Source organism: Prionailurus viverrinus, chromosome A1 (assembly GCF_022837055.1).
Source record: "Prionailurus viverrinus isolate Anna chromosome A1, UM_Priviv_1.0, whole genome shotgun sequence".
Classification (NCBI taxonomy): Eukaryota; Metazoa; Chordata; class Mammalia; order Carnivora; family Felidae; genus Prionailurus; species Prionailurus viverrinus.
In genome coordinates this window covers 111,209,092-111,230,329 of record NC_062561.1, presented here as the reverse complement: position 1 = coordinate 111,230,329, position 21,238 = coordinate 111,209,092, and the positions used below count along the sequence as shown (strand labels likewise).

At 49.4% G+C, this 21,238-nt stretch overlaps 1 protein-coding gene across 3 annotated transcripts in view; it reads left to right on the top strand.

The window, feature by feature from the left end:
- The window catches only part of FSTL4 (follistatin like 4), a 651,440-nt gene that overhangs the window by 53,199 nt on the left and 577,003 nt on the right, over positions 1-21,238 (top strand). For all 3 annotated transcript variants that reach the window (XM_047859957.1, XM_047857699.1, XM_047857180.1), the window contains exon 2: positions 4,026-4,115. The gene's annotated coding sequence lies outside the window, so the exon portion shown is untranslated. The remainder of the gene's footprint in view (positions 1-4,025; positions 4,116-21,238) is intronic.

The window sequence follows — 21,238 nt, the reverse complement described above, 5'->3', positions numbered from 1 at the left end:
TCTTGCCCCTGCTCACTCTGATGTTCATTCGAGTCTGGATCTCATTTTCTCTTAGTGCAGGTGGGCTTCTTTGACACAGTTGGGGAAGATGGCTGCTAGCAGCTCCAGGCTCACACAATCCTAGCTTGGCCAATCAGTGGAAAGCAAGCCTCCTCTCCATATATGAGTATCTAAGCATGGAAATGATTGCCCTTGCTGGGTCAAGTGTCCACATGGACCAATCACTATGTTTGAGGAGATGAGGTACTGTAATTTTTTCAGCTTGGCACACCGCTGTGGCCAGAGGCTGAGACTGGGGCACTACGATGGATAGCCCCACAGAACTGTATGGAGAGCAGGATGGATGGTTCCCCAAAGGAATCGAAGTTGCAGCAAGAGCAGCCTATTTCCGGAGCCCAAAAGAACAGGAAGAGGCTTGGGCTAGGATCATGGTGACCCAAGGCTGAGAAGAAATGACATGTGAGAGCCCTCATCTTGGTCAGCTTCATCTCATATGTACCCAGGCATCCAGCCATGTCCTCCCTCAGCTCTGTGAAGGCTGACCAGTGTCCAGCAGTTGTAACTGAGATGGGAGCAGCTAGACATTTCCCTGGAGCATTACAAAGCTTCTTGCTGCCCCCAGTTATGTTGCATTTGCCATAAACTTATTTTTAAATGCCATATTTGGCCTCTCCCAGGATCTTGTGTTTGAGGAGAACTAGACTTCTCAGCTGCATGGGTTTTATGGTGAAATGTACCCTGTTCAGGAAGGATCCAAATTTTCTGTCTCCTTTTTCCTTTCTTCCTGATTCCTTGGCTCCTGGCAACTTCCTACTTAAGATTTGCAAAATTATGCATTTACTTTATCAATATTTACTGAGAACCTATTGTAAGAAAGGCCCTGGGATCAGCCTCAAAGCAAACAAACCAGTCCTGGCCTCAAAGACCAGCAGAGAGGTCAGATAGTCAATGAAAACAACACCATCACCCCATTGGTGAGTGCATTACTCAGTGGCTCTTGGATATGTGCTCCAAAGGGGCAGCATGGGGTGTTCAGGCCATTCAGGACTGACTTGCTCATGGGGCAGGGGGGCTTCTTTGAGAAGGAGACTTGAGCTGAGAGCTGAAGGGTGGCTGAGTTTTGGATCTTGATGAGGGGAAAGGGGTGGGGACGGGGAGAGTGTGTTTGATGCCAGGGGTCTGTGTAGGGAAATAGGAGCTGCTGCCTGGAAGGGGCTGGGTGAGTAGGCAGGATGTGGTTTGGAGGTAAAGCTGCTGGCCTCATGGATGGAGTTGGAGGGGTGTGGTGGTAAGGAGAAGGAGAACAAGGGTGATTACAAGGCTGCAGCCCGGTGATGGCGGTGCCATTCGCTGAGGTGCATAAGGCTGGGAGGAAGCTTCTCTGGAGGAAATACCCACAGATGCACGTGTTGTATCTTGGACATTTCGTGTTTGAAGAGATGCCAGGGAAGCAGCTGGGTATATGGATCTGGGCCTAGAGACACAAGCATGGGAGCTCTTGGCCCAGAGATGGTGAGGGAAGCCATCGGCACCTGTGTGTGGAGTTGGGGGAGACCAGGACTGGGTCCCCAGGAGGTGAAGCGTTTGGAGGTCAGTGAGAGGAGAAGCAGTCAGCAAACGGGTAAACCCAACTGGGCAAAGGCGACAACCTGCCTGTGATAAATCATGCCAGCGCTGCCCAGGCTGCAGATGTGCACTCTGAGGACCCCCCAGGCACCAGGGGCCTGTCGCTGGGTGATGGATGAAGGCTGCTCCCACCCACCCACCTCCCTCCGGCGCCTACTTCCTGCCACCACCAGGTAGTCCCTCGGGAAGAGAGAAAATAGCTGAGTAGGCTCATCGTGACAGCCTTTTAAAAGTGACTTTTAAAACTTGTTATAATTGTGGATTAAAAGGCCCATTGCTCTGTTTGTGGTGGAAGAAGTCATTTTCGAAGAAATTTCTGGGGAGGTGGAGTGTTCTGGCAAATTGGCGAGGTGGCGTTTGCAGCTCCAGGCTTATATTTCAAAAGCCACTAAAAGCCCCTCAAGAAAGTGCTGCAAAGTAGTCATTTTGAGAAAGGGAAATATTTTGTGTGTGTGGTGGGGGGAGGGAGGAGGAAATGCCCGCTGTGGAGCGTGCAGGTGCAATGGGCAGTGGGAGGAGGAAGCGGGAGGCCCCAAGTCGCTCACACCAGGGTGCCAGGCCCACAGGGTGGCTCCTCCAGCTCTCTGCACTCCCTGTGCATACTTCTGCCCCACCCTTGCTGCCACTGTTACCCCATTTGGAATGACCACTTCTCAACACCATCCTCTCCAAAGTTAACCCATTTTGCGGACTCCTTTTCCCCAATCTTCCTGGCTCCTAATAGCCTTCGCTGACATCTGGGGGCCCATGACCTCTGTATGACTGCCACATGTCAGTCACCCTACTGCTGCTCTCCAGTGCGTACCTCTGGTTTTCCACTAGCAGGCTGTGGTATGTGCTGAGAGAGAAGGCCATAGGGGTGTGGGTGAACTCCACAGAACCTCACTGGATGCTTTTCTCCTTGCCAAGGGGTCAAGATGCTGTGAGGTTGCTGGTACTTGGCATGCATCTTGTCTCTGTCCGGGGCCTTGTTACTCCCACATGGGGCTGCACCAGCAAACACAGGCAGGATGTGTTTGTGTGTGTGTGTGTGTGTGTGTGTGTGTGTGTGTGTGTATGTGTGTTCGTGCACGTGCTTGGCTTTTCTATGGTTGTCAACATCAGGAAAGCTAGACAAGCTGGCCAGGAGAGGACTGCCCAGCAGAACCCCATGGGATTGAGAGATCATTCAGAGTTTGCCTATAAGCACACAACTACCTCCAGCTGGGGACCAGGTGTCTCCGGGTCCCAGTGGGATCCCAGGACCTGCCTCAGAGCCTTGTGCTCAGGGTGGCATTGCAGCCACCTGGGCAGGCTTCTGGGAAGACAGAGCTGCTCCCCTGCTAGGAGCTCTAGAGAGGTACAGAGAAGCGGTGCCTATGGACACTGGCTTTCAGGCCTGGAATCTCCTTGAGCCCCCACCATGGAGCACAGTGGAGTGCTTTAGAGACCTCATGAGTTCTTCTCTGCTGAAGATAGCTTGAGTGGCATTGGATACTGCAGCCAATTTCTAGAGTTTCAGACTAGAGAGATCCTCAGAGACAGCTCAAACCCAGACTTTGTGAAGACGCCAAAGGACCCAGTGTTGGCTCCTAGGTGTTGGAACTGTGAGGCTGGTGCCCACAGGGGTCTGTGTAAGTCACAGTGTCACAAGACTTGTGGTCATTTAGTCCTAGCTCCGTTCTGAGGGGAAGGGGGACCAGTGGGTCAGGTGAGGCCACAGCCACCTACATCCTCTTCCTCCCTCTCTCCCTTTCTTCCTTTCTCCCTCTCCTTTCTGCCTGTCCATCTGTCCAACCATCCACTCTAGGCCTCTAGGCTGAGGATACAATGGCTAAGGTCCATGCCCTTGAGTGGGGGGAGACAGACAGGAACCAGACAGTTACGTGGTCTGTGTGAAGGGTGCCACTTTTGCAGAGCATGGGGCTGTAGGAGCCCATTGATCTGGAGGGACAAGAGGCTTCCTGGGATCTCAGTCATCCCGGGACCTTCCCTGGTAGGACTGGGTACAGCCATCACAGGCTTTAGTGAGGGTGGTTGAGCAGGAATGGAGGGGAGACCTGATATGTGCCCCTGTGTTTATAGTTTTTGTTTTGTGGTCCTCTTGTAAATGCAGGTTTGTAAGTTTTCTCTCTCTCAATGTCTCATTGTTGAGCTGACCTAAAGCCATGTCCAGGAACCACATACACGAGAAGGGTTCATGTGTTCACAATAATGAAATCTGGTATTTTTAGACACTTTCCTGGGCAGACACGTCCTCTCAGAACTGGCTTCCCTCAGCTCTCTCTCCCAGCTCCCCTGGGAAATGAGGCAGCTGGGTTAGCTGAATTTCAAAGATGATGACATTCTGAACTTCTAGAAAACACTTTTTTGGATTCTCAAAGCGCATGAATCAAAATGTTATTTTTACTTCTTTTCAGCCTGTTGAGGGGAAGCCTGTGAAGGGGCACAGCAGCCCACAGGGAGAAACCAGGCCGAGCAGCTGTGTGGGAGCAAGCCTGCATCTGAGGGTGAGTGGGGCCTGGTTAGGTTAGATGGGGGGCTGTGTTGATTTGGCTATAGGTGTTGTGGGGTCTCCACATGAAGGAAGTGCTTTTGGGCCATGTGGTCCTTGGGTGAGGAGCAAGGGATAGGGAAAAGTGTGGAATGTTTGGGCTTCTGTATGCTGGGTTCCAGAGCTTTGCTGGGTGTTTGTGGACTGTTTGACCTGAGGGTATATCTGGGGGAGGAAATGCCGCCCTGAGGTGGACCTCTGGATCAGAGAGAAGGAGCTCAGATATAGCCAGGGGAGATGGACATGAGCTGCTGCCACCCTGGGGACAGACATGGTTGAGAGTGACCCCTAAGAAGGACTAAGAGGAAGAGGGGCCATGAGGAGGATGAGAAGTCCTGGACTCAACACGGTCTGGTCTTCAGTAGAGTTAGGGATGGGCACTGTTCATTTTGAAGCTTCTTGGTTTTGTTTGTTAATCTGATAGCACGGATTTGTTTCTCTGTGGTTACAAAACACACTTTTGTGCTTATCTGAGAGACAGCTGTGTCAGGGACAATTTGGAAAGTGGTTGGGGTGGAGAATCACTGGTAAGCAGGGGTGGAGGAGAGCAGGGAGAAAAGGGGGTGCATGGGGCAGGGTCTGGAGGGTCTCAGGGGGTGTCAGCATCTTAAGTGCTTGGGAGCCACCGTGATTCCCAGAGTACTCCAGGAGACTCCCCTCCCGCCATGACATATCTACATTCCCAAACCACCTGTCCATGTGAATACTAGCTTGGGTACTGCATTTTCCTTACTCACTGGTGGTCATTCTGGGTAGGGAATTTAAGCCTCATAGAAAAGGGGGCCTGTTTCCCAAGACCTCACAGAGACTTGGCTCCTGTGAATGTTTGTATCTCTCTCCTGAACTTCCTCTAGATACCATTTCACTCCATTCAGAGGGTCCTGTTGGGTGTAAGTCTTGGGAGATGCTCTTTCAAAGCTGCCTGTGGCCCTCTGAATGATACTGGGAAATGACATATTCTCTGCTCCCGTCTTGGACATTCTTAGTGACCATCAGTGTATCACGGGATCTGGGAAGTCCTTCTGTAAAAGAAATCTGTTAACCTTTCTTTCTTTTAAAAATTTTTTAATGTTTATTTATTTTTGACAGAGAGAGAGAGAGAGAGAGCATGAGCAGGGGAGGGGCAGAGAGAGAGGGAGACACAGAATCCAAAGCAGACTCCAGGCTCTGAGCTGTCAACACAGAGCCCAACACGGGGCTTGAGTTCACAGATTGCAAGATCATGACCTGAGCCGAAGTCGGACGCTCAACCGACTGAGCCACCCGGGTGCGCCCCCACTTTTTAAAAAAATGTTTATTTATTGATTTTGAGAGAGAGAAAGAGAGCACATGCACAAGTGGGGGAGAGGCAGAGAGAGAGGGAGAGAGAATCTCAAGCAGGCTCTGCACTGTCAGCACAGAGCCTGATGCAGGGCTTGAACTCACAATCCCATGAGATCGTGGCCTGAACCAAAATCAAGAGTCAGGTGCTTATGCAACTGAGCCACCCATGTGCCCCTGTTAAACTTTCTTCCACCTAGTGTTTCCCAAACATATTTGACCACAGATCCCTTTTGTTACAGAAAGCCTATGAAAACCCTATGCCAGTCTCCTCCCCCAACATATGCATCTTGGAGGGCTTGATTACTCCCTCCTCTCCTGCTAACTACACTTTGAACTCCCAAGCTCTGAATTTCCTCTCCCATGGTGGAAGTTAGGCAGGGCATTTATCATCGGGCCTGCAGTGGCTTCCCCTGAGCTTGTGACGGTCCTGCGAGAGCCAGGGCACAGACGCATCTGTTCAAGCAGCACAACTCAGCTGCAGCTTGCAGGCCAGTTGCTTCCTGGTTCATCCAGAGCAGCTGGCCCAATGGCCAGTGTGTATGTTCACCTTCATGGCCAGATGAGGCTCACCTCAGCCCAGAAAGCTCCACAGAGAACAGGACGTGAGCAGAAACACTCCATCTGTCCAATCTCCTCTCCCTACTGCAGCAGCCCAGGCCCCAGGCTGTTCTGACTGCCTTGTTTTGCATATAGCAATGAAATATTTAAGGAAATTCTTCTCATTTTGAAAACCTTTTAGTCAAGGCACCAGGGGCAGCCTGAACATGTGACAGAAATCCCTGAAGCTTGGAGAGAGGAGCAGAGGGACATAGAGGAAGAAGGAACCACTTCAGAGGTTGGGGCTTCCACCAGAGGGGTCAGGAATGGTTCAGGGGTGGCCGTCTTCTCCCATCTTCCCCCTGATGGCCATGCAACATGGGTGCCACTGACCTGGAGCCTGAGTGGACATGGTTCTCCTGAGTGCTGGGATGGAGTCCTGGCCTGGGAGGCTTATAGTGTGTCCCTGAGAAGTAGTTGTCTCTCTCAGAGATTGGGTTTCTCCACTGATAAGACCACATGTTAGTCCAGATGCTCTCTGGGGCTCCAGAATTCCATTTGGAAGCTGGTTTGTCTGTTTACATTGGTTTGTTACCAATGCTGCCTCTATTCCCAAGGAGATGAATTGAATCCAGTGGCTATCCTGGAAGGGAGGGCTGTACCTAGAAGGCTCACCCAATTGTCACCTGCAGTGGCTCACACAGACCTGGCTTTCCTGCCCACAGGGATGGGGCAGCTACATGTAAGGGTCATTGTGGTGCTACATTTGTGTGCTGACCTTCTGGGGATAGCTCTATGACTTGACTTATTTTGGGTGTCCTCACAGTGTTATGTCTGCAACCCTGACTGTGTCAGGGATGGGGTCTGCTCCTGGCAGGACATAGCATTTGTAATACAAAGTGCCAGCCTCTTCAAGACTTTGTTTGGCCCTCTGTCCTGCTTCTCCACTGCCCTGGCTCCTGGCCTGGGCAGACCTGACCTGACCCAAGTCAGAGGTGACCCTGGAATGGCCAGAGCGTCTGCAGAGCCCGAATCTGTGCCTCTCTGGTGATGCAGCCTCTCCATGTTCAAGGGCACGTGCATGCCCATCTCCCAGGGAAGGGGTGAGCAGCTCCCCCTCGGATGATTGATTAACATCCTACATTTCCCTTTGCCAAGGAGTCTCAGAAGCACACAGGCAGATGGCTTCTCTAGGAATTCCTCTGGGGAACCAGGCTTCTATAAATCCACATGTGGAAATCCAATATTCAAATGAGAGAAGAAATTGGAAAAGAAAATATGCTCTTCCCCTCTCTCAGTTAAAATCTGAATGCAGAGCTGGAGGGATCAGAAATAGCTTCCACTCTCCCATGGCTCCCCTCCCTATCAGAGGAAGAAGAACAGACCTGGGGCTGCTTCTAACTCACTCTGGCAAAGAGGCCTCCAAAGGGCTACTGCAGGGAGATGTGAGTCCGAGGAAGGTAGCCCCAATTCAATTGAACAGGCTTTGCTTAAGCAACTGCTGTGCACTGGGCCTGAGCTTGACCTAGCATGGGATCAGGTCCCATCATGTATGGCTTAAAAAGCACAGACTCTTGGCACAGATCTAGGTTCTAGTTCTGGCTCTGTCTGTTCCAGCTGCGAGACCTTGATCCAGGAGCTTAGGCTGTCTGAGCTCCAGGTTCTCAGTCTGTAAAATGGGCTTGTAATATCTGTCTCACAGGGCTATTGAAAGGATCAAATGAGTGCATGCATATGACATGTTTAGCACAGGGCCTGGCTTGGATTATAGCACACTCTCATCAATCACATGACCCCCAGGACCCCAATAGTCAGAGGAGATGTGCTCTGTGTTAGCAATGACAGAACGGAGCCCGAGGTTGGATGAGTTTTCCTAAAATCATGTGGGCTGTTACTGATAAAACAGAGCTGGGATTGGGGTCTTTCAGTTTTGCAGTAGGACAGATGTCTAGATGGGGGTCCCTGCCCAGGTGTCAGGTGGTCTCGGATGAAGAAGACACTGGTCAAGGTGGGGGGTGTGCTCTGTTGTCCCTGCTTTTTGGCAGAGATTGGGCCACTAAGAACACATTTCTTACTTTAAGTGTTTTCTTCCTCCTCAAGAAAAGTGTTGATAGAATTCTCAGGCATTAGAATAGCTACTGGATCCATTCCCCTAGGTGGGCAAAGGCAGTCTCTCTGTGGCAGGAGAATTTGGGGTCCCTTTCCCCCAAGCCCTGACCTTCCCCATCCTGCCCTGCACCCATGTTTTATGGTGTGCTGCTTGCTCTCTGGCATTTGCTTTCTCTTGTTCCTTTCCCTGAGATTTGGTCCCATTAATGTTTATGAGCAAATAAAACTTGGATTGCTGCTTTGGGCCATGGGATCACTGCTGACTTGGGGAGGGACATCTAATTTAACATAATCCTGCTCCTTCGACTTTCCATGACTTCCACTGTATTCTCCTCTGGGAAGATGAGCAAAAGGAGTGGAAATGTGGTTAAAGCATAGGCCTTGCCTTCCTCTCCTCTCCTTGGTGCTGTCAGTCTGTTGCTGGGTGGGGGTGAGGTGGGACAAGAGTCAGACGGAGTGTTGGAAACACAGATTTTGTTGTATGTGGATTCCCACATGGACACAGACATGCAGGGATGAGGACCTTTGGAGACTCATGAGCTCTGGGGTGTCATGAGTGGTGTGTCAGTTGGTTTCCCACAGAACGAGCAGGGCTAGTGGATATGTTTGATCATAGGCATGAGGTTGCCCCATTCCTTCCCTGGAGCAAAAAACTGAACAACCTAAGTCATTACTTCAAGGATAAAATCTAGTCAGACTGGTGTGTGGGACCATGTATACCCTCATGTTTGTGCCGTGTGTATCATTTTTATTTTCCTAAGTGCACAGAGTCCTGTTTGGGCTTCTTTCCAGGACTTTGGAGGAGCAGTCTTTGCATGCCCCCACAAAGGGGGGCTGAGGGAGGGGAGGGGCACACAACAGCTGCCTCAGGTGAGAGGCTGCACTTGGCTGCATCATAGAGTTGCATCTCGAGGACGGGCAGCATATTCCTTCTGGGGCCGTTGACGGGGCTGTGAGCCAGGCAGGAGGAAGGTAATTATATCATTTCATGTCACTCTTGTCTCAAGGGGCCAAATTAGCTGACTCTCCAAAACTAGGGTTTACTTTTGACTTTTTAATTTACAGTCTGATGCAGATGGATACTAGTTCACTCTTAAATTTTTTCTGGAACAGCTGAGGTGTGCCTGGCACAGTGGGCAAGACTGAGGGGAACAAACATGGCTCTGAACCCTGAAGATCTCCCAGATTAGCAGGAATATGGGACAGACCACACCTGTGACAGTACTCAGGAGGATGGGAAAATGGGTGGAAGAAAGGTATGGGGAAAGTCAAGGGTAGGCACTCCTACATAGGATGCATAGTCTCCATGGGGGCCTGGCAGGTGAGCTGGCCTTTAGAGGGCACACTTCATTTCCATAGGAGAAGAGGGGATGGTCAAGTCTTCAGGGAATGGTCTGCCCCAAACAGGTGTGTATACAGAGAGACAAGGGCTATTTGTTAAGAGGTTTTGTGGAGGGGGGTCCTGGGAAAGTGGCTGGAAGAGGTGACACCCTGAGCATTTGCAGATGCTCAAGAGGGTATTTGTTGAAGAGGTATGTGAATCAATGGATGAGCCTTCACTTCTCTGACACATATTTACTGAATGACTACTATGTGCTGAACACTTTGCTAGGGGCTGGGTATGCAGCTATAAACAGGTAAATATCACTCTCTTGTGAGTTTATATTGTAGCAGGAGAATATAGCACACAAGTAAACATAACACATAAATAATATACGCAGCATGTTAGGAAGACCTAAGTAAGTATAAGGGGAAAAGAGTGAGCAGCACCAGGTAGGGGGATGGGAGCATCAGGGGTATACATGTATGTTTGGGCAGAGACTGCAGTTTTGACCAGGATAGCAGGGTAGGCCTCTTTGACAGGGTGACATTTTAGCAGCTGGAGAAGGATGCAAGGAATGATCTAGATGCATATTTGGGGGAAGAGCCTTTCAGGCAGAGAGAATAGCAAGTGTGTGAGAGTCTGATACAGGAGTGTGCCTGGTGTACTCAAGGAGCAGCAGAGGCCGGTGTGGCTGTAGCAGGGTGAACAAGGAGGCAGTGGTAACAGGGAAGGCCAGAGAGCCCCTGGGGGCCTTGAAGGTCAGCATAGGGTTTGGACTTCACCCTCAGGGATGTGGGGAGCCTCTGGGGGATTTTGACTGGAAGAGAGAGATGATGTACCTTCTGTTTTTTTTTAATGTTTATTTTTGAGAGAGAGAGAGAGAGAGAGAGAGATCCAGGGAGGAGCAGAGAGAGAGAGGGAGACACAGAATCCGAAGCAGGCTCCAGGCTCTGAGCTGTCAGCACACAGCCTGATGTGGGGCTCGAGCTCACACCCTGAAATCATGACCTGAGCCAAAGTTGGACGCTCAACCAGCTGAGCCACCCGGGCACCACTGTAGCTTCTGTTTTAAAGGCATTATTCTGTGTGATGTGTGAAAACCTGACCTTTTGGGGGGCAAGGGTGGAGGCAGAGAGGCCAGCTGGGAGGCTGCTGTGGCCTCTAGGTGAGAGGTGATGGCGGCCTGGGCTATAGTGGTGTCGTGGAAGTGGTGAGAAGTGGTTCCATTTGGGACATAGATTTCTTAACAGACTGAATGTGAGTGTGTGAGATGGGGGAGTCTAAGATCTGCCCGGGCTTCAGCCTCAGCAGCTGGGCCTGGCCAGGCTTTGGGTGGAGCACACTGGAGTTGGATCAGAGCTGATTTGATGGGCTGGAGATACCTGTCTTGCATCTGCATGGGGATATGTGTGTGTGGGGTAGCTGGCTTTCCTCATCTAGAGTTCTGGAAAGAGGGTGGGGCTAGAGACATGAACTTAGAGGCTGTTGGCTTTTAGATGGTGTTAAAGCCATGAGATAGGATGAGACCATGAGATGAGTTGGGATTATAGAGAGAGGCTACCATGTTATTTAGTTTTAAGAGCCACACATTCTGTTAAGCACTTCCCAGCATCCCTGTCTTTGTCTCCACCACAACCTGATGAAATAGCAGCTATTATTTTCCCCATTTAGTGAAGAGGAACCTGAGGATCAGAAGGGTTAAGTAAATGACTTAAGATCACACAGCTCCTAAAGGTCAGAGCTACGGGTACCTGGGTGGCTCAGTCAGTTGAGTGTCTGACTTTGGCTCAGGTCATGATCTCACGGTCTGTGAGTTCAAGCCCTACATCGGGCTCTGTGCTGACAGCTCAGAGTCTGGATCCCACTTCAGATTCTGTGTCTCCCTCTCTCTCTCTCCCTTTCTCCCACCCGCACTCTTTCTCTCAAAAATAAACATAAATTTTTTTTTTTAAAGTCAGAGCTAGAATTTACATGTAGATCTGTCTGATTCCAAGTTATTTTTTTAATCATTGTACTTATTGGCCCTCTAAATTATAGACCTAATTCTGTGCTTGGTGGGCAATCTACTGAGGTATTTTTTTCCCCCACTGTGGTTTTTGAACAGAGAAGGGACTCAAAGCTGTGGGCTAGCTAGGAAGATGCATCTGGAACCTGGGGGGCTCCTGAACAATGTACTGGGGAGAGGAGGTGGAGAGGTGGAGACCAGGAAATGAGTATAGAGAAGGTTTAGACCACATGGTGGGAGTTTAAAAAGGGGCCTGGAGGATGGATTTCCTGGAGGGGAGAGCCAAGTTGTGGCAAACCCAGTATTATGAACTGAATGTGTCCCCCTGAAATTCATATGTTGAAGCCCTAACGTCCACTATGGCAAACCAAGAAAATAACTAAGGTTAGATGAGGTAATTAGGATGGGTCCCTGTCTGATATGGTTAGTGTCCTTACACAAAGCGACGCCAGAAAGCTCAGGTACGTGCTCTTTCTCTGTGTTCACACACTGAGAAAAGGACCTCATGAGGAGGAGGCCATCTGTAAGCCTGGAGGAGACCTCTCACCAGAGACTCAGTTGGCTAGAAGCTTGATTTTGGGCTTCCCAGCCTCCAGAACCGTGAGAAGTAAGTGTCTGCTGCCTCCCAGTCCGTGGTGCTGTGTTATGGCCTGAACAGGCAAATACACCCAGACCCTTTGGTAGTCTGGCTTTTTCCAGAGCTGTGTGCTTCTTACCAGGCTGCAGGGCCTAGCAGTGTGGTAACTGGTTTCTTAAAGGACTTCTTCCTCCCACCCCCACTAAACAATTCAGTGGATTTGAATGGGCCGGAAGACTTATTGAACAATTATCTGCTGATTAGCTTCCTTGTGGAGTCTAGAGAGAATTGTTGGAAGAAAATTGGTAAATTCTTTTCATTCTTAATAAAACCTAACATTATCTTGCTAATGCCTGATATTAAGAGTTCAAAGTCATCTCTACACCACTGATCTTCAAAGGAAGAGATTTCCTAATTTATTTGACAAGGCCTGAAAAAATATGGGTGACGCTCCTTTCAGATGGGGATTTTATTTAATTTTTTAAAAATCTTTTAAGCATTTTTTTGGTATAAAAATTGGTATAGTTTTTTTTTCCATTTGAAAATACCAGCATGTGGGGGAGAGATGCAAACAAAAAACAAAAAAGATACTTTTATAACATTTTCACTGTTGAGAAAAGAAAAAAGTCATTCCACTAGAATTGAAAAGTCCAAAGATGAAATAATTTCATTTTCTTCTCTTAAAGGCTATAAAAGACCCTGCTTATGGATTCCATCTCTGTGTCCAGAGAAGCCATGTTACTCTTCAGTGGCCCAGGAGTTCAGGATTACAGAAAGATCAGCCCAGGTTTCTGGGCACATAGTCTAAGCAGAAGGGTGGAAACATCAGGGGATCCAAAACCTCGCCCTGTAGAAATATTGTGTGTGCGTAGGGGGGAAGGTGTGTCCCTGAGCCAGAACCCTAGAGGTACCACATCTGCTTCCTTTTACCTTCCAGAATATTGGGTTAAAAAAAAAAGTCAAAGTGACATACTGTTTGGGGAAACTATTTTAGGAGTAAGAAAAGCTTTGACAGATTTTACTATAGATGGGAGAAGAAAGCTATCAAGAAGTTCCCACCACAAGGCAAACATACTTCACTTTTCTGGAACTCCTGTAGTATAGGAGGTCAGTTTTGATTTCTTTTCCCAATAGACTAGATTGGTTGAGTAGGCATTTTGGCTAATAACCACAGGGTAACCACAATCCAGGGCCCAATTTCCTATAAAGTCACCCCAGTGCCAACAAATGGTGTGTTGGTTCCTTATATCCTGCAACTGGGAAATTTCCTAATGCTTTAGATGGGAATTTAGAACATTGAATAAATTTGCAAGATGGCTGACTCCCCACTACCCTTGCCACGTTCTCGCTCTTGGCTTCCACTGAATCTGCATGTTCAGTTATGGCTTGTGCGTCCCTGAGCATTCCAAGGTCACTGAGGGGCAGGAACCCCTTCTGGGAAGGCTGGGGTGGTTGCTTCCATCCCTGGTCTGAAGGGTACTCTGGTCTCATGCTGTTTGATTGAGCTACTTTTAAAGAAGGTGCAGAGAGGTGGGTGCACCTCAGTGTGGTCAGCATCTTGGGAAGTGGATATTTCTGGGATCTTAATGTTTTCTCTCCTTTTCCTGAGAAAACCCTTTCTTAAAAAAAATGAGTTGTCAACTGCTCTTGAGGCCCTATAAATTGATTTTGACTCTGTCCATTACAGGTAGCTTCTGTGTGAAGAACCTGTATAAATCTTACTCAGTCAGGGAGTGTTTAAAATGGCAAATTTCAGAGTAAAGGTTTCACAAAAACCATAAATAAAACTTCAGAAGTAATGGAAGTGTTTATAAGCATCTGTGGAATTCTGTGCTAGAACAGTGGATGCGGTTCATGTGCCAAGAGATTGACAGAGGGCTGTGTTTACGGTGGGAGAGAGAATATCCATCTTTATTTGGCCTCTGCTCAGAGGCTGGACTTGGAGAAGTGTTGGCTGTGAGCAGGGCTCGTGGCTAGGCTCATGAGGGGAGTTTATCACTGTCAGGGGCCATGGCAAGCCTGGACTCGAGAGTCGGCCAGTGGGAGAGAAACTTGCCAAGGACCAGCACCTTGAACCCACCAAGCTTCCAGACCTCCTGCGTGCCTTGCATGATGGGAGATGCTAAAGTCACGGTGATCTCGGGCGCATAAGTGGTTCAGTTCGTTGAGCGTCCGACTTTTGCTCAGATTGTGATCTCACCGTTCACAGGTTTGAGCCCCGCGTCAGACTCTGTGCTGACAGCTCAGAGCCTGAAGCCTGCTTCGGATTCTTTATCTCCCTCTCTCTGCTCCTCCCTACTCACACTCTGTCTCTTTCTCTCTCAAAAATAAATAAACAGTAAAAAAATTTTTTAAAAATCATGGCGATCTCATAATTCTGGCACTAAGCCATGGGGCATTTGAAGCAATGTGTCTGCTCCCTGTTTTCTAGCTAAGGAAACTGAAGCAAAGGGGCATTTGTGACTTGCCCAAGTCCTCCAGCAAGCCGTTATTGGAGGCTGGAGTACAGCCAGTGGTTCTCAGGACCTAGCCTGAGTGGTACCTCCTACGTTTCCTTCCTTCCCATTTAATTCCACCTCTCTGAACAGTTACTGAATCTGCTCCATGGCTGGAGCTGGGCTGGGTACCAGATTGTGGGAAGATGCTTCAGCATGCAAGGGTTTTTATTTTGCCTCCTCTGGTGTGCTCTCTTCCCTCTGCTGGGACTTGTGCACATAGAAGGCAGTGTAGAACAAAACCATGGTAATTGTCACTCATCCATTCACTCATCCATTCATTCAATAAGCATTTGATGAACACCTGCTATGTGCCAGGTTCTATGCTTGGTGCTCAGTAAGTAATAATGGGCAAGTGTTTGGTGCAAAGGAAAAGTTTGAAGGTTGGCCCAGAACGGGGGAAATTGGTGGGTGGGTGGGGGTAGGTGGAGGCTTCCTGGAGGGGTAGGGCTGAGCTGGACCCTCAAGGAAGGCAGGGTTTGAACAGATGGGCAGCTTCCATGTGGGAGAGGCAGAGCAAGCCAAGGCCCCGGGTATGAGTGTGTGTCAGATAACCAGACAGCAGGTGGGCCACTCTGGTCAATGTCACCTGTGGGGTGGGGCAATCTCAGTCCTCTGGAGCTTGTCGCTCTGGCCATTGGACTCCAGTCTGGAGTCCTTTTTTGGCTGTACCCAGGAGCTGAAATATGGGCCTCTAGTGCTGGGGGTGGTGCATAGGTGTGCTGGTGGGGATAGCTCCCTTTTTCTTTTTAACATTTATTTATTTTTGAGACAGCCACTCTGAGACAGAGCATGAGTGGGGGAGGAGCAGAGAGAGGGGGACACAGAATCTGAAGCAGGCTCCAGGCTCTGAGCCGTCAGCACAGAGCCCGATGTGGGGCTCGAACTCACGGACTGTGAGATCATGACCTGAACCGAAGTCAGACGCTCAACTGACTGAGCCACCCAGGCTCCCCTGGGTATCCATTTTTTTAAACTAAATCTGACAACTCAACCCTAAAAGGCTTGCTGATTAGTTATTGAAGCTCAAGGATTTCTAGGTTCATGGAACACACACAGTTTTAGGAATTAGATGCACCAAGAAGTATAGAATGGAGCAGAGATTAGGAGCCTACGTTCTGAATAAGACTGTCAGGTTCTCATTTACTAACCATGGGGCCTTGAGCAAGTTATTTACCTGTCCAAGCCTCTGTTTTCTTATCTGTGAAATGGGAACAGTGATAGTCCCTATGTCATGCGTCAGAAATAAGTGAGATAATGCCTTGCTAGCATAGTACCTGGCACTTGAAAGTCTTGACAGAGTGAAAGGCACCATTACTATTGTTACTATCATTTTTGTTTTTGCTTTTGTTACCCTATGGGGCAAAAAGCAGGTGCTCTCTAGCTGCCCCCCCAAAAATCCTCTGTTCCCTCGACTCCTGCCTTTCTTTTCCTGTCCCCTGAGTGTATTTTCTAAGTGAGGCAGCCTTGGTTTCCTGAGACCTGTCAGATCTCTGTCCCTGCTGCCATGCCTCCACCTGGTACGGCTAAGTTTCTGCCCACACGTGTGGCTTGGGTAGCAAATCCTTCAGTACACTTTATAATGGGACATAGATCATTACAGATGGGACTCAGGTTTTACAAAATATTTTAGGAGGTAGATAAATTAGATCATGAAAAGTGCATAAGGGACATCAATTATGCAGGAGCCAGAAGAATGATTATAAAGTGATCTGGCCTTAGTTTTGGCCCACGAAACATTTAATGGCTGCCATTAAAGTAGAAAATATTCCTTGCTTCCTACTTGAGAGAAGTGGGCTGGTGAGGTCGCCGTTTTGCCCAAGGAGGGATTGTAGACCACATGATGACCTCCTTTGCCTGTGGGCGTCTGAGGAGTAAAAGGTCACTTGGGAGGAAGAGAAAACTGGTGCTGGACTTTTTGAGGTGGAGGAGTCCTGGGGCTCCAGGACCACGTGGGGCCAGCTGAGGGCCTGGCTGAAAGGCTCTCCTGGCTCTCTTAATCCAGGGTAGAATGTGCACACCAGAGTATCATGGTGGAGTTGTTAGACACCTTGAGTCCTGGTCCTCAAAAGTCCCCCGAAGCTGTCATGTTTGTCCTATCTCCTGCCCAATAGCAGTGCAGACCTGACTCTCAGTGGGCTGCCACCTGCCAAATTCTCTGGGCCTGGAGTCTGCTGGAGAATATGGGCATCCAGGGAGAAGGGGCAGGTGATCATGATCCCGTGAACACGCTGTCCACATCTTCTTTCTCCCCGAAGCTTTGGCAAAACCATGGCTGGCCCCACACATGGTTTCCATGATGGTGTGCTGTGCTTCTTCCTTTTCTCACTCCTGTGGGTGTTGGGCTGGACACGTGGCGTCCCAGTTGAGCCTGTTGTGGTGTGAGGGTTTGTTACCAGGTGAAGGTATCATGGCAAACATTCCCAGGCCTGCCTTCCTATGGTGGGTCACTCTCGGCCATTTGGTGTCTTTTGGAATCAGGGTGTATTTCTATGCTGGTCCCTTGGAGCATAGCTAGTGACAGCCATTAGAAGGACAAGGCAAAGTGGAAATGGTGGTGGTTGCAATACTTGCAGCCTCCGGCAGTATGCCCTTCGTGGGAGACCTGAGCATGGTTTGCTGAGTGAGTATGCAGCAGAGTGGAGGAGCGCTTTGTGAGGGGAGACAGAGTGGGAGGCGGGTGTGCCCTGTGCTGTCCACCTGTGCTACCCAGTGATGATCTGTTCCTGCTAGAGTTCACAGGTGCGGGAATATGTTCTCATCTCCCCCGTGATCCTGTTCCCTGGGGCCTCTAGTCCTTCCTCCACAAAATCACCATTTCACTGAGTCCTGCTTATTTCTGCCTTGATGCTGGGCAAGAACACAAACTTTTTCTTGGAGCACAGGAGGCAGTGATGGGCAGTGCTCACTACTACCCCAGGCTCCTAAGATGGCAGCCCTGTGCTACCACTTGCAGGTTGGGTGGCCTTGGATAAGTTAGTCTCAGTATTCTCAACTGCAGAATGGGGATACAATGGTGCCTGTTGCTTATAGTGCTTGCGAATTGAATTCTCAGTTGGGTGCTCTTGGAGGAGTAGTGTGTTCTCTGCAGGTAGAAAGGTGGGTGTGGGACCTTTGGCCTTGATTGGCCTTTTAGAGATCGGGGTTTGGTGGTGGGCACTTGGTCTTCCTGGCCTAAGTCTACCCATCCTTACGCTAGACTTAGTAAGTTGTCAGATTTCCTTAAATATCAGCCAGTCAACTTGCACCACTAGGTCACGAACTACTATTATTACCTACAATAGCTAACATTTGTCTAGAGCTTCTTTGCACCAGGCTAAATGTTCTGCCTGCTTTCTTTTATTTAACCTTGGAACTCGGTAGACAGGCAGCTGAAGGCTAGAGGTGTTAAGTAATGTGCCCAAGCTCACAGAACTAGTCAGTGCTGGAGGTGGGATTTGAACCTGGGAGTCCCTCTCTAGGGCAGAGAAATAACAGACAGGCCTGCCCAGGAGGAGATTTCCCAAGTCCTGTCTGTAGCACACCATTCTAGAATGGGGTAGCCTGTGGTAGGGGGTGGGGGGCTGGCAGGAAGGAATTTCTACTGTTTTCTCCAGACATGGCTGAAGGAGCCCCGTGAAGGTGAATTCATTTTCTCTTGGAGTCCATCATCAGTCAACTTTCTGTAACTTGCTTTGAACTAACAACCAGTCTAGAGAGAGAAATGCTTCCCCAAACCACTAAAGGATGACGACATGCTGGAAAGGACAAGGTGGCCCAGCACACACATGAGAGGAAGGGCACAGGGCTGCCTCAGCCATTCTGTGAGCTGATGGCTGAAAAAGAATTTTAGATTTTGCTCCTTAGGCATTTTGCACAGTGAAGGGAAATTTAAGAGATTTTGCATGGAGTCCCAACAAGGCAGGAGAACTGCCATGTTGAAGGAAGCAAGGAGATGCATGAAGGTCTGTGTTTGTGGGGCTGGCATGGGTGGTTTACAGATTTCTATATAGATGATGCTCATTTACTGCCTTTGAGAGGGAAAGGTGTTATTGATAATTGTGTTGAGATAGTAGGCATTAAACTAAGACTGTCCTTGGGCACAGTTGCAGATTATTGCTATTTATTTATTAAAGCAGCCCTCTGGTCTCTGATGAGCAGGACCCCTTTTGTCTGGTTTGAGTTGTGTGCCTGTTTAGAAGTCATGTGGCACATCACTTAGCTACTCTGAGGTGGGCCATTAAAAGGCAGAGAAAGCATCTAGGCAGAAGAAAGCCGAAGTTTCTTCCAAGGCCTGGGGGGTCCATGCAGCATGAGCATTTAGGAGTTTTTGTGCTTGGGTTTTCCACCTACAGGGGGTTTGCTAGAGGTTTGGAGATCACTTATCACCATAAACTTTGTACTCGTGTGTGTGTGTGTGTGTGTGTGTGTGTTTGTGTGTGTGTCTGTGTGTGTGTGGTGGTGGTGGTGGTGCCAGTGCCGGGCACCAATGGTGCAAAGCAGTAATGGAATTCTCACGGAGGGGAGTTGCCCGGCAGCTCTGAGGTCTTTCTCAGCTCCCTAAGGACACAGGCTTCTCCCACCACCCTGCATGCTACCCAAAGAGCAGTGTGAGGGCCTGATTCCAAGCTCGCTTCGGGCTCAGGAGTGGTCCTTCTGACTCAGCCTGAGATGAGAACTCAGGCAAGTTCCCATTGTTTCTAAGAGCAAAAGGCAGGGCTGGTTGCTGTGGCTCAGGCACCTGTTTGCTCTTGTGACAACAACCCTAACCAGCTGTATCTTGAGCTAGGTCTTTGGTTGTGCGAACCCATGTGTAAGCGTCACCGAGAGTTTGACGCAGTACGGTCACTGCTGGTTTTCTGGCTTGCCTCCTCCATCTTTGCCACTAGAGAGGGACTGAAGCGGTCCTTTCTGTCCCAGATTGGAGTCCCACAGGGAAGTGTCTTATTGGCCTGTCTCTGACCAAGCACTGAGGGCAGCACGGGGAACTGCGAGGGGCCCAGCTCAGGACAGAGCTGTAGTTCTCACCATGTGCAGTAGCTGGGAATGACGGAAAGACAGAACACAGCAGCTCCACTTCCCGTGGCTGCAGAGCGGAGAAGTGGCTCCTTGCAGGAGGGTGCACTTTCCAGAAGAGGGAGGGATGTATCCCAGGAGGGTGTGGTGGGCCAGCACACACTTTTATCAACAGCACACGGTGATAGTTGTACGTTTTGCTGACTGATCGAAGGGACAGTGTTTGATTTAAATGTGTATTTCCTGATTACTAGTGAGGCTCAACATTTTCCCACAGATTTTTTTTGGACATTTGCATATCTTTTGTGCATCACCCATCTGTGGCCCTTTTCTATAGCTGAGTATTTCAGAGTAGGGGTGGGTGAATCCGAGTTTGCTATTTTCTGCCGTCTTTGGTGGGTAATTGCGTCAGCTGTATTTACTCCTGCTTAGCACAAACCCATCTAAGCCTTCGGGAGACCAATGTGGAAATGCAAGAAAAATACTCTCCTCTTAATCAAATTTCTTGTATTATGAATGCTTATTAAATATTTTATGTGAGGATTGTAATTACTGATTAAGGCCAATATCAATAGCCTCGGATAATCAGTGTTTAACACTAATTAGAAGGTACTGGGTAACCCCCCAGTGAGTTGTCTATAACAGTTTGGGGATTGCCATAATTATGGGCATGCTGGCTGGGGTGTGTGTCCGTATCAAAGCCTAGTTGATGAGCAGGGTAAGTGCAGTGTGGCAGGAATCACTGCTGAATTGGGGTGCTCCCCTCAGCTGTGCTGTCTTGCCTGGGGGAGGCACGGCGGTCAGTACTGTGCCCTCCTGTCTCCAGTCATGTGGTATTTGGGTTAATGAGGTTTTACTCTGAATGACGGGAGGTTTCCAGCCTGAGAAGTGGGACATAGATCACTGCCTCATCTATCTGCCTATGTGCATGTGTCTCCCTTCCCTCCCCCCCCCCCCCCCCCACACACACAACTGTTTAACCATTACTGGCTTTGTTCAGAATGGTTTCTTTTTGAGAGTTTTGCTCTGCTTCTAGAGAGGGTGCTTGGACTTGTTGCAGCAAGGGACCCTGGCTGTAAAATGTCTGAGTCACACTAGCATCCCAGCTCTGGCCACTCAATGGCTTACAGAACTTGTGGGTGGAGAAAGAGGGGATTGGCCCTGGGGCTCAATGGCTCAGTGACAGTCCCTCCTGAGAGGCTTCCTCAGCCATGGGACAGCATTTCCCTCCTTCTTGGGAAGTGGGCTAGAAACAGCCACCCAGGACCAGTAGGGGAGTTAAGAACGTGCAGTGGGGAGCCACAGGAGGAGGGACCACTCACGCTACCCGTGGGTGGCTGCGTATAGTGTCGCCTCACTATGGGGCTCTGGGCGTATAGGGGCGCCTCACAGTGGGGAACTGGCTTTGGGGTCAGAATCCCAGACTCACTTCCTTCCAGTTCTGGGGCTTTGGAAAAGCCTTGGCACTTCTTTGGTAGGCACCTTGAGGTGGGATATCATGGTGAGGTGAGGTCATCTGGAGCCACTCAGCTGGCCTGACTCCCTGACCACACCTCTGCCCTGCTGTGCAACTGTGACAAGTTGATTCACCTCTGAGCCTCAGCTTCCTAACATGTAACATGAGAACACTACCAGTATGTACCTCATTGGGTTATTTGGAGGATTAAGTGAGCGGTAAGGAATTTTGAGTAGTGAATAGCACACGAGTGCTCAT